Source organism: Pinus tabuliformis, chromosome 2_2, assembly GCF_031772625.1.
Source record: "Pinus tabuliformis cultivar Carrire ecotype Pingquan chromosome 2_2, CPIR1, whole genome shotgun sequence".
In the NCBI taxonomy this organism is placed as follows: domain Eukaryota; kingdom Viridiplantae; phylum Streptophyta; class Pinopsida; order Pinales; family Pinaceae; genus Pinus; species Pinus tabuliformis.
In genome coordinates, this window is record NC_142300.1 from 380,053,947 (window position 1) to 380,065,591 (window position 11,645).

The window sequence follows — 11,645 nt, forward strand, 5'->3', positions numbered from 1 at the left end:
TGAACCTAGAAAACCATAAAAGAATCATTCAAAACAACCTCGAAAACACTTTGAAACCACAAAAAAACTATAATTTATGTTTTAAATTTGTTTCTTACATGTAATGTTTTATTTATTAAATGCACATTTTCTGATTTTCAAACGTAAAAATAATTTATTTTTTCTAATTCTTTTAGGTTCTAAAATTTTTCTTTAGGATTTTGTGAAATAAATTTTCAAAACTTTTAATTTTTTTGTCATTTTAAATTCATTTTAAATTTCAAGCAAATTTGACGAGAAATATACCCCAAAAAACTACAAAACCACAAAACAAAAAAACTATAACGAATAAATAAGTAAATTAGGGGCTTGAGATTAACATGATAAATATGATTGATCATAGTGAACCTCTACTTATATATAATAAATTTAATTTAATTATTTTAAATTTAAATTTATTATATTTTAGTTTCTTTAATAATAAATATAATACGATTTTATTTTTAAAAATAAGATATTAATCTTTAAAATTAATAATCTAAAAAGATTAAATTTTGTGATATATATATATATATATATATATATAGATATCATGTGGCTATACATAATTATAACATTTTACACAACATATATATAACTATATAACATAACTTAACATAGTTCTATAACTATTTAGTTCATAACATAAAGTTATAACATGTAACTCTATAATTATTTAACATGTATAATATAAAGTTAAATTTCACATATAACATAGCATGTAATGTAACTATAACTATTTCAAAACTATGTAATCATATAATTATTTAAATATAACTATATGTATTTAACTAGATTATAAAGTTACAACATATCACATAGCTAGATATATTATAGTTCTATATTTACTGTTTATAACATAATATAAAATTAATTAACAGAGCATAGTTTTATAATTATTTAACATTATTATATATATATATATATATATATATATATATATATATATATATATACTGACCTTCCTAGCCTTTTACAATGCCAAAATTATAGTGAACTCGGGAGGCTTCTCTCCAAGCTTTTTGAGCACATGAATAAAATCTTAAGTCAAAATAAATAAATAATTTGTCTTTTTAGGTCCGATAGATCATTATTTGGTCTCAGCGGACATTAACCATCATCATCATCATCATCATATATATATATATATATATATATATATATATATATATATATATATCATTTAACATATAACTATATATAATTATATATATAAGTTCATGTTTCAACAACACATTATTGATAGATAAATTAAATCCATCATGAAAAGAGAATTTGGTCTAGTGAATAAAAACATTTAGACTCTTTTCTAATTTGTACCATATTGCTTCATTATGTAGTGTGTTGTAAAAGAAATATTGTCTTCAAGTACTTGTACCTAATACATGTCATGTTTCAAAGTAAAAAAATTAAGAACATAAAGTCCATTGGAGTACTTGGTTGACATGGAATTTTATTAGTTTTTTAAATAGGTTTATTTCAAATTTTTACATATAGTTGTGCTATGAATAAAATTAATTATTTAGAAACTAGAAAAAGTATGAGGGTAGATTTGATCACTTCTTTCAATTGTGTTTACATGCAACTCAATGTATTTTGGTTGATAAATTATCAAAAAATGGACTCTAAAGTTTAGGACTTCACGTTTGATTATTCTGCTTGAGTTTAGAAATGGTTTTTTTGTCAACAATTTTTTCTTGGATTAGTTTATATGTATTATATGTAATATGTTGAGGCACCCCATATACGCGCCCCAATTTTAGGCCATCATAGTGCAAGAGTGTCTGTTATACGCGGTCAGGCTCATGATAGATCATGTAGCCCACTAAGAGCTTGTGCTTCCCCAGTAGATCTTGCCTTCGACGCGAGTCGGAGTGTCAGAGGTAGTGTTTCTGTGTTTATTGATGACCATTCTTGTACATCAAGTGGACCATCTTTACCTATTCCAAGCGCACCTCCTGCATTTTTAAATCATCTTTAAACTTTATGTGTTTATGTCTTGAAATTTTCCTTAATTTTTAAATTGTCTTCAACTTATGTGTTTGAATTTAATGTATATGTTATTATGCTTCTACTTTGTTAATTATATATATGTTAAATTATGTTTATGATTTACATGTCCTAAGCAGGCTGAAGCTAAGGCTCAGAGTGCAACATTGATCCCTTCGCGGGATGATGCTATGAATCATATCACATTATATGATGTTACGACTAGTCATACACAGATCACAAAAGAGATAAAGAATACCCCTACCAATTCATTGAATGATGTTGCATTTTCTTTGATGCTAGATAACATGACTAGGTTGATCGAGACATACCAGATGTCAAGCCCACATAGCCACATATTATAGTTCATACATAGGGTCAAGAGGCATGAGGTTAGAGGTCCAGATTCTTTAGAGGTGGTGAAAGAGGCCACCATGGACATTTAAGTTCATGGGGAGTTGCTTGAAATCCCTCCTGATCACCCTGATCGACATAAAGGTCCAATCCCACTTAAATATTTTAGTAATATTCATGCAACCCCTTTCATGTAAGATAGATTCATTGGAGCTTGGTGCTAGTTCCCCAACCATGACTAGGTTGCATTTTATTTTTCTAAGAATTTATATGCAAAGTTTGTGTTACATAGGAGGCCAGATTGCTCTGATACCAGATCTCATTTTTATGGTACCAGAATGGGACGCTCCTATGAGTACGAGGGGGCTTGTAGCGACCCTAGGCATGTGAAACCACATCTGAGATTATTTCCACTACCATATCGGGGCATGGTATTACCTAGAGAGCTAGAGGAGTTGTTGTAGCTAGGTGGTGAGACATGGGAGACTATTGCAGACAACATGCGAGCGCCATTGGCTATTGCGCATGTTCCATTAAATGAAGAGATTAGGAGATCACCAACATTGCGTCGTGACCCACCAGTGACCTTAAATTATGATACATTTCTCGTGAGTTTACCCTTTCACCAGCTTTTGAAACATACATGTATCTATCGTGATGCCATTCGTGAGACTTGGAGGGTGCATTGTTGGAATTATGATACAGGTGTTGTCCTTGATGGCAACTCTCTCAGATGACAGTTCACAGTGCAGAAGGTTAACAACAAAGGGTTACAGATCAGACTCCAAAGAATGAATAAAGAGAGGTATACGTTGGTTCACTTTGTCCAAGAAGCACATACACACGGGTTAACAGAACAAAAGTAGCATATAATGTATACACACACTTTCATAGGAGGAAAAGAACGTACATGTTGGAAAACCAAGTATTTGGTGCAAGGTATTTTGATCCAAGGTATTGATCCAAGGTATTTGGTCTGAGGTATTTGGTCTAAGGTATTGACCCTAGGTATTTGGTCCAAGGTATTGATCCTAAGTGGTTTTGGTCCAAGGTATTGAGAAAGGCCTAAGAGTATATAATGAGGAGAAGATCATTCGACCAGAAGAGCAAGCAATAAGATTCTAAGGAATACTTCTATCTGAGGTATATTTTATGTTGCAGGGTTATGATTGGGACTAGATCTGAAATATTCATGTGTACCTTGAGTTCAATATTGGATCAAGAATCATGAGACTTGAAATGACTTATTCTTGAATGATCTGATATTGGGTGAGACTAGATCTGATGTTTTGCGCCTATTCTATTCATTATCTATCATGATCTAGGTTTGTCTGAAGTCTGGAATTGCAGAAAAGTTCTGAGTCAATATTTGTAGATTTTTATGCAGGTTCGTCTCAGCCAAAGAGCGTATACATGTAGGTTCGGTTCTTTCAAGTAGTGTATACAAAAGAAAAACTTCTTTTCAGATATGATTGATCTATCTAATAAAATTCTGTTATTTTACTATTGTCTGTCAATGAAGTCTTCTTCGATCTGAATGTAAAACTGAATGCATAAGGAGGTTGGAATTTGAATGATTGTATAAGTGATAAGAAGTGATCTCTGTCCCCGCTTGTGTAAAGCTATGAAAGTTGATAGTAGATATTAAGAATATTGATAGTTGGTATAGAATTGATTCAAAAGTTTATGTTTCCAGTAGTTTTGAAGGTATATGTAGGTTCATTTAACGGAAGTAGTGTATACACGCAGTTTGGGTGTAGCCAAGTAGCGTATACACTCTAATGCATTCTTTTTGCGGTTACAGCTTGTTCTAAATGATGATGCAGGGTTCTAGGTTCAACACAGTGTTCTGGTGTCAGTGATCTGATTGTTTAGATTATCTGAATATTGGTTGATGCAGTTTAAGTTTAAAAGTTATGATGGGTCCAGTGTGAAAATTTGATGAAACGTGGCCTTCATATTGCGGTGTTGTGATCCAGGAGTATCATGTCTGAAAATTCATGAAACGTGGTCGCTGGTGGAAGAGTGGAGTTTTTCTGTAGGTTGGCACCTACGTACTAGTAAATATATTGGTTAGTACAAGAGCTAGGGGGTTGTAGCTCACTTCTAGTAGAAGCTGGAGAATGAGAGAAGGTTGTAACCTTCTGCAGGTAGAAGCCTGCATACTGGTATGAGTCTGCACCAGTACAAGATTGTAAACAGATTTTCTTATTATTAAAAGAAGACAAAGATGACAGTAGTAGGTGGTTTTTACCCACATTGGGTTTCCACATTAGATCTTGGTGTTCATGTGTGTTTCTTATGTGTGATGCTTTATTCTGCTTTTACTGCACTATCTAATAAATCTCTGATATACTGCTTTAAGATCAAACATGATAAACTGTCTAAATCACAAGTTCTCTGGATATACACTAGTTTCCTTAATCACAATGGCGTGTACATGCTAGCTCACTTCACTGAAGTAGCGTATATAAATCTGTTTAGGAAATAAAATTATTGATCTAATAATACCGATTCACCCCCCTCTCATTATTATTTCCAATAATTGGTATCAGAGCAGGTCCTTCAGAAGAAGCTTGATCGCTTGAAGGGAGATCCATCAACATGAATAATCAAGAAAGCATGGGATCCATCAGACCACCAATATTCTATGGGAGCAACTTTGTTTATTGGAAAATAAGAACCACATCCTATCTACAATTGCTTGGAATAGATGTTTGGGAAATTGTGGAAGGAGGATATACATTTTCAACAACAATTCCTACAGATACAGCAGGTAAAAAGCAATATGAAACCAATGCCAAAATTGTCAATACTTTATTGGGAAGTATGTCACAATCATAGTTTGTCAAAGTCATGCAACTCAAATCACCCAAAGAAATATGGGACAAAATCGTTCAGAGCTATGAAGGAGACTCTCTGGTAAAACGTGCTAAGCTTCAAACTCTAGGAATTTAGTATGAAACTCTTAAGATGCATAGTGATGAAAGTGTAGCTAGTTACTTCTTACGTATAAATGAGGTTGTTAATTGTATGAAGAATCTGGGTGAAGAAATAAAGGAAGTTACCTTAGTTGAGAAAGCTTTGATATCCTTATCTAGTAAATTTGAATCAAAAGTGTCTCCCATAGAAGAAAAACAAGATCCGCAGAATATCACTATGACACAGCTTCACGGAATTTTAACTACCTTTGAGATGAGAAAAGGAGGACCATCATATATGAGAGAAGCTGTATATAAAGCCTCAGCAAAAGGAAAGGAAGAACACAATGAATCAAGACATATTTCAGAACAAGAAGATGAGGTAAACTTTGTCAAGAAGCTTCAACGGGGTTCTGGAAGGTTTAGAGGTAAGCTACCCTTCAAATGCTCTGCTTGTGGCAAAGTCAATCATTACGGTACTAGATGTCCTCATAAAGATAAATATGAAAAAGGAAAGGAATATGCAAAAGGGAATAGAAAACAAGTTGTGAATAAAAGGAGTTACTATACTCATGAAGATAGCGATGGTTTATCTAATAGTGATGAAGATGAAACTAGACAAGATTATAGACTTCTCATGGCTTATGATAGCAATGATTTTTGGGATAGTTTAGAAGAGGATAGTGATGGTTTATCTAATAGTGATGATTATAGACTTCTCATGGCTTATGATGATGATAATTTTTGGGATGCTTTAGAAGAGGAAGACCTTCATGAAGAAATCTCTAAACTCAAAATCTGTTTAGAAGAAATTAATATGATTATAGATACCTTGACATTCCAACTTGCTGAAAAGGAAAAACACATAGCGATGGTTTATCTAATAGTGATGAAGATGAAACTGGCCAAGATTACATACTTCTCATGGCTTATGATAGCAATGATTTTTGGGATATTTTAGAAGAGGATAGTGATGGTTTATCTAATAGTGATGATTATAGACTTCTCATGGCTTATGACGATGATAATTTTTGGGATGTTTTAGAAGAGGAAGACTTTCATGAAGAAATATATAAACTCAAAATATGTTTAGAAGAAAAGAATATGATTATAGATACCTTGACATACCAACTTGTTGAAAAGGAAAAACACAATGAAAAACTAGAATGTGAAATTGTGGGTCTAAGAAAGGATCTTGAGAAAAAGAAATCTCTCAATCTTAGATTTGCTAAAGGATTAGAAACTTTAAATGAAATTATCAAAGTTCAAAATTCTCCTCTGATAATGACAAGTCTTGGATATACTGAAGAAGCATCTCAATCACAGAAGCTATCAACCTCCATCAAAAGCTATCTTGATGCAACAAAGACCAGTGAACAGTATGACAATCGTCAGCAAAGGCATAAAACTGATCACCAGGTAAATGATGCTCAATTTACTCCAAGAATTAATAGAAGCCACAACCAACCTCAGGCAAATCATACTCAATTTTCTCCAAAGATGAATATCAATAGAAACTACAATCACCAGGTTAATAGATTCGATAGTCACAGGAACTTCTTTAATGGGAAATTTTTTTCATGTCATAATTTTGGGCACAAAGCTGCTCAATGCATTGCTTACAAAACCATCATGACTAGAGAAGCATGAAATCAAAGGAATGTAACAGGAATCAAGAGAAGTTCCTATAATAATTTTTCTCCTCTTGAAAATGAAATAGAATGCTCAATCTGTAACAACTTTGGTCATGAAGAATCTGAATGCAGGAGAAAATTTCGGCAAAGATCTCGAAAGGAGAAAACGACATTAAATCCCAAGATATGGAGAAGGAATAAATCTCAAACAGAAAGATGTGGTATAGCCTTGTATGCAGAAGGACAAGAAAATTAGTGGTACATCGAAAGTGGATGCTCCAAACACATGATAGGTGACAAACAAAAACTTCACTCATATAATTCCTTAGAAAAGGAAAAGAATGTCTCATTTCGAAATGACACTCCTGCTGTCATAAAAGGTAAAGGTTCTATTTTCTTGAAAGAAAAGGTTAAAGCTGGAAATGTTATGTATGTAGAGGGTTTAAAGCATAACCTGTTGAGTGTCAGTGAAATGTGTGATCAAGGAAATGAAGTGGTGTTTCAATCAAATGGATGTGTTGTTCGTGAGCTTGATATAGGAGAGACCATCATCAAAGGTAAAAGAACTCCAAAAAAATTATACATACTCAAGGGAGGACAAAAACAATGCTATATAAGAAAAAATGATTAAAACTGGCTGTGGCATAGGAGACTGGGACATCTAAGAATTTCTCAAATAAGAAAAGCATGCAGACTCAAGGTTGTTCATGATCTTCTAGATATCAACATCCCAAAAAATACAATATGCAAACCATGTCAAATCGGTAAGCAAACCAAAGTTCACTTAATGGAAAAAGAAGGGTCAGCGAGTAAGCCTCTTGAACTTGTCCATGCTGATTTATGTGGACCATCAAGGAAAAAGTCACCTCATGAAGAATAATACTTTATTTTGTTCATTGATGATTTTTCCAGAATGTGTTGGATAGGTCTTCTAAAGCATAAAGATCAAGAATTTGAAAATTTCCAAACCTTCAAAGCCTTGGTTGAAAATGAATCAGATTGAAAAATCAAATGCCTCAGATCTGATCGAGGAGGGGAATTTACATCGGATGAATTCTTTTACTTTTGTGAACGACATGGAATAAAAAGGAAATTCTCCGCTACAAGGACTCCTTAGCAAAATGGTGTGGTAGAAAGAATGAACAGAACAGTTCAACAAATGGCTCTAGCTATGCTGGATGAACCTGGAACTCCTGCAACATTCTGGGGTGAAGTTGCATTCGCTGCCGTGACTATTCTTAACAAAGCAAATTTTCGAGTAAATAGCACTCAAACTCCACATGAAATTTGTTATGGTAAGACTCCTACTGTAAAATACTTTAAATTCTTTGGAAGCAAATGTTTTATCAAAAGGATTGATGAGAAACTTGGTAAGTTTGAAGCCAGAGCAGACGAAGGTATTCTTCTTGGTTATTCTTCTAGAAGTAAAGGATATAAATGTTATAATAAAACACTTGGGAAAATTGTTGAAAGCATTGATGTTCTAGTTGATGAAGCATGTAAAAATCCAAAACAGATAGAAACAGAAGATTATGACAATGAAGAAGATGGGGATTATTTTCCCACAACAAATCAAAATGATATTGAAGAAGAAATCAATGAAGCACCAGAATAAGAGATAGTGGTAGAAGAAAATACTCCATCCAGGTATGTTCAGAAAAATCATCCAGAAACTCAAATTTTAGGGGAAAAAGAGGCAGGTGTATAGACAAGAAGGACCATTACAGGGACCTCAAGCTATCTATCATTACTATCCTCCACCGAACCTAAAAATGTAAATGAAGCATGCAAAGATGAATGTTGGGTCAAGGCCATGGATGAAGAACTTGAGAAAATTGAAAAGAATGATACATGGGAATTAGTTCCTAGACCTCATGATAAAAATATTATAGGAACTAAATGGATATTCAAAAACAAGCTGAATGAAAATGGACAACTCATTAGAAGCAAGGCCAGACTTGTTTGTAAAGGGTATGCTCAACAAGAAGGTATATATTTTGAATAAAATTTTTCCCCTATTGCTAGGCTTGAAGCCATAAGGATGTTTCTTTCTCTTTCTAGCTTTCATAAATTCAAAGTATACCAAATGGATGTAAAATCAACTTTCCTAAATGGAGATTTAGAAGAAGAAGTTTATATTGAACCCAGAACCAAAGGTTCACTTGTCAACTTGAAGCAGCGGTCAACTTGTCCTTTAGGGTGTCCAGGGCCTCTTGACAACTTTTTGACCATACAAACTCAGAGTCTTTGGCCAACAACCCAAATAAAGGAGAAGCTAACTTGTTGAAGTCTTTTATAAACCTTCTGCAGTATCCAACTAAACCTATAAAATTTCTGATATCTCTTTGCTTTTGCAGAGGTGGGACCCTTTGGATGATGGCTATTTTGTTTGGGTCCACCTGAAGTCCTTGCTGGGATATTGAATGACCTAGCATAGTCCCTACAGTCATCAATAACTAACATTTTTCAGGACTAAGAGATAGGTTCATTTCAATGAATTTGTTCAACACCTTACGTAGGTTGGACAGAGCCTCTTGGAAATCACACCCATAGGGTGTAAAATAATCCATATAAACCTCTACTGCATCATGGACTAGCTCGAAAAAGATACTCAGGGCTGCTCTCTGTAAAGTGGAATGGGCATTGCATAGTCCAAAAGGAAGGAACCTATAGGCAAAAGTACTCCAAGGACAAGTGAAGGTGGTTTTATCCTAGCCTTCTAGGCTGATCTGGATTTGATTGTAGCCGCCGAACACATCTAGGAAAGAGAAAAAAAAGTTCCCTATGAGGCCATCTAGCACTTTGTTAATGAAAGGTAGAGGGAAACGATCCTTCTTTGTGGCTTTGTTTCACTCTTTGTAATTGACGCAAATCCTCCACTTCCCATTTTTCTTTGGAACCAACACCAAAGGAGAGACCCACTCACTGTCAGAGATATGATAAAAGAATCCTGCATCTACCAGCTTTTGCAATTCTTCTTTGACTATATCCTTGAGAGTTGGATTCATTCTCCTTTGGGGTTGTCGAACTGGTTTTCAACCTTCTTTGATATAAATGTGGTGAGTACACACCGAGGGCTGCACTCCCTTCATTTCTTTGTAACTCCAAGAAAAGGCATTTAAATGTTCCTTTAGCATGTTGTACAAATTTTATTCTTGGTGTACAGAAAGAGATGGGTTGATTTTCATAGTTCTCACAGGGCAGAATTCTATGATTTTGACATGGGTAGGGTTTGTATCAGTTAAGCATAGATCAATCTGATGGTTGTTCTCGTTTTCTTTTACTATTTCCTCTAAGGACAATGTACTGGGAGTTGGACTTTGAAGTATGTGTTTAATCAAATCATCTTCATCTGGTTGTCCTCCTCCCATGGCTATTTCTAAGGTATAGGGTTGGGCGTCTCTTTTTCACCTCCCTTAATGTTTGAAGCACTTCTCCTTAATCAAGTTGTTGTAAATAGGTACATCCTTTACGGCTTGGAGAAGTGGAATTTTGACACATAGATTTTTCAGTTCTCCCAGAATTTCAGTCTCTTCTGGGGTAGGCTCAAGTGGTTGGGTTAATCTCTCAAGAAAGGGTGGTTGATTTAGTTTAGGCATTCTTCCCTCTCTTTCTTCCTCACCCTCCCTAGGTGGAGGTAGAGGTTTGTTTTCCAGAAGTACTCTCCCAGATCTCATGTTGATTTCCTGAATCTCCACAGCATAAGCAGGATAGGATGTCTCACCACTGTATACCTACTATGCATGTATATTGTCAGGGTTCGAATTTGACTGGGCAGGAATCTGGGGTTGTTTAGGTGGAGTAGGGTGTAAAATTTGTGGTTGAGTAGGTAGTGAAAGCAATAAAGCTGGAGAATTGTTGTATGGGGTCCTCTACCCCCAAGGCAGTGCATTCCACTAAGGTTGTGGTGGAGCAGATGGTTAAAATGACTGGCTGGTCAACTGGGAATGGTATTGAGGTAAACAGGACCAAGGAGGAGGTGTAGACCAGGAAGAATGAGCAGGGGGCCCCCAAGAGGGAATGGATGTGGTCTAGTTGGGGTTGTAATATGCATGGGATGACCCTTGCATGCCCTGCTGGTATGGCCGAGGCCCATGAGGTCTCTTTTGATTTATGTAGCAAATCTGTTCAGTCACCCCTTCAGCTCCCTGATATACAACTTTTAGTCCAACTAGAGGAGGGCACTTTCTGTGGAGTGGTTTTCTTCACAGATTGAGCAGAATTCAATCAGGTTTAATGGACATTCATTCCTAGGGTTCCTCCTTCTGCCTCTAGGGCAGTAAATGGCTAAGGCTCTCTCTGCTTCCTCATGTTTTCTCTTAATGTGCATAGTTTCCATTTTTAGGGCAACAGTTTGCAACATCTCACTCGCGAAATCTTCCAACATGTTTTCAATTTCACCCTTAATGGATGTATTGGAAGTGTATGGACTTACCATACGTTGACTACCCCTACCCTTTTTCCTAGTTACCCTAGAATGGTTCCTAAAGACAGTCTCGATATCCTCCTAGGGTAGCTGGTAGATGTCCCCTCCTGCTAGCAAGTTTGGGGTATCCAGAAGATCTTCCCTTACACCTCTAAGAAAGACTAGCTTCAATGACTCAGGGTCAAGTGTGAACTTGGCCCTTTTGTAGCTAAGATGGAATCTTTCTTCATAATCCTCTAGAGATTCATCATGCCCTAAGGTCATCCTAAAAATTTCCTCTTTAGTGTCTTTAGACCTGTAGTA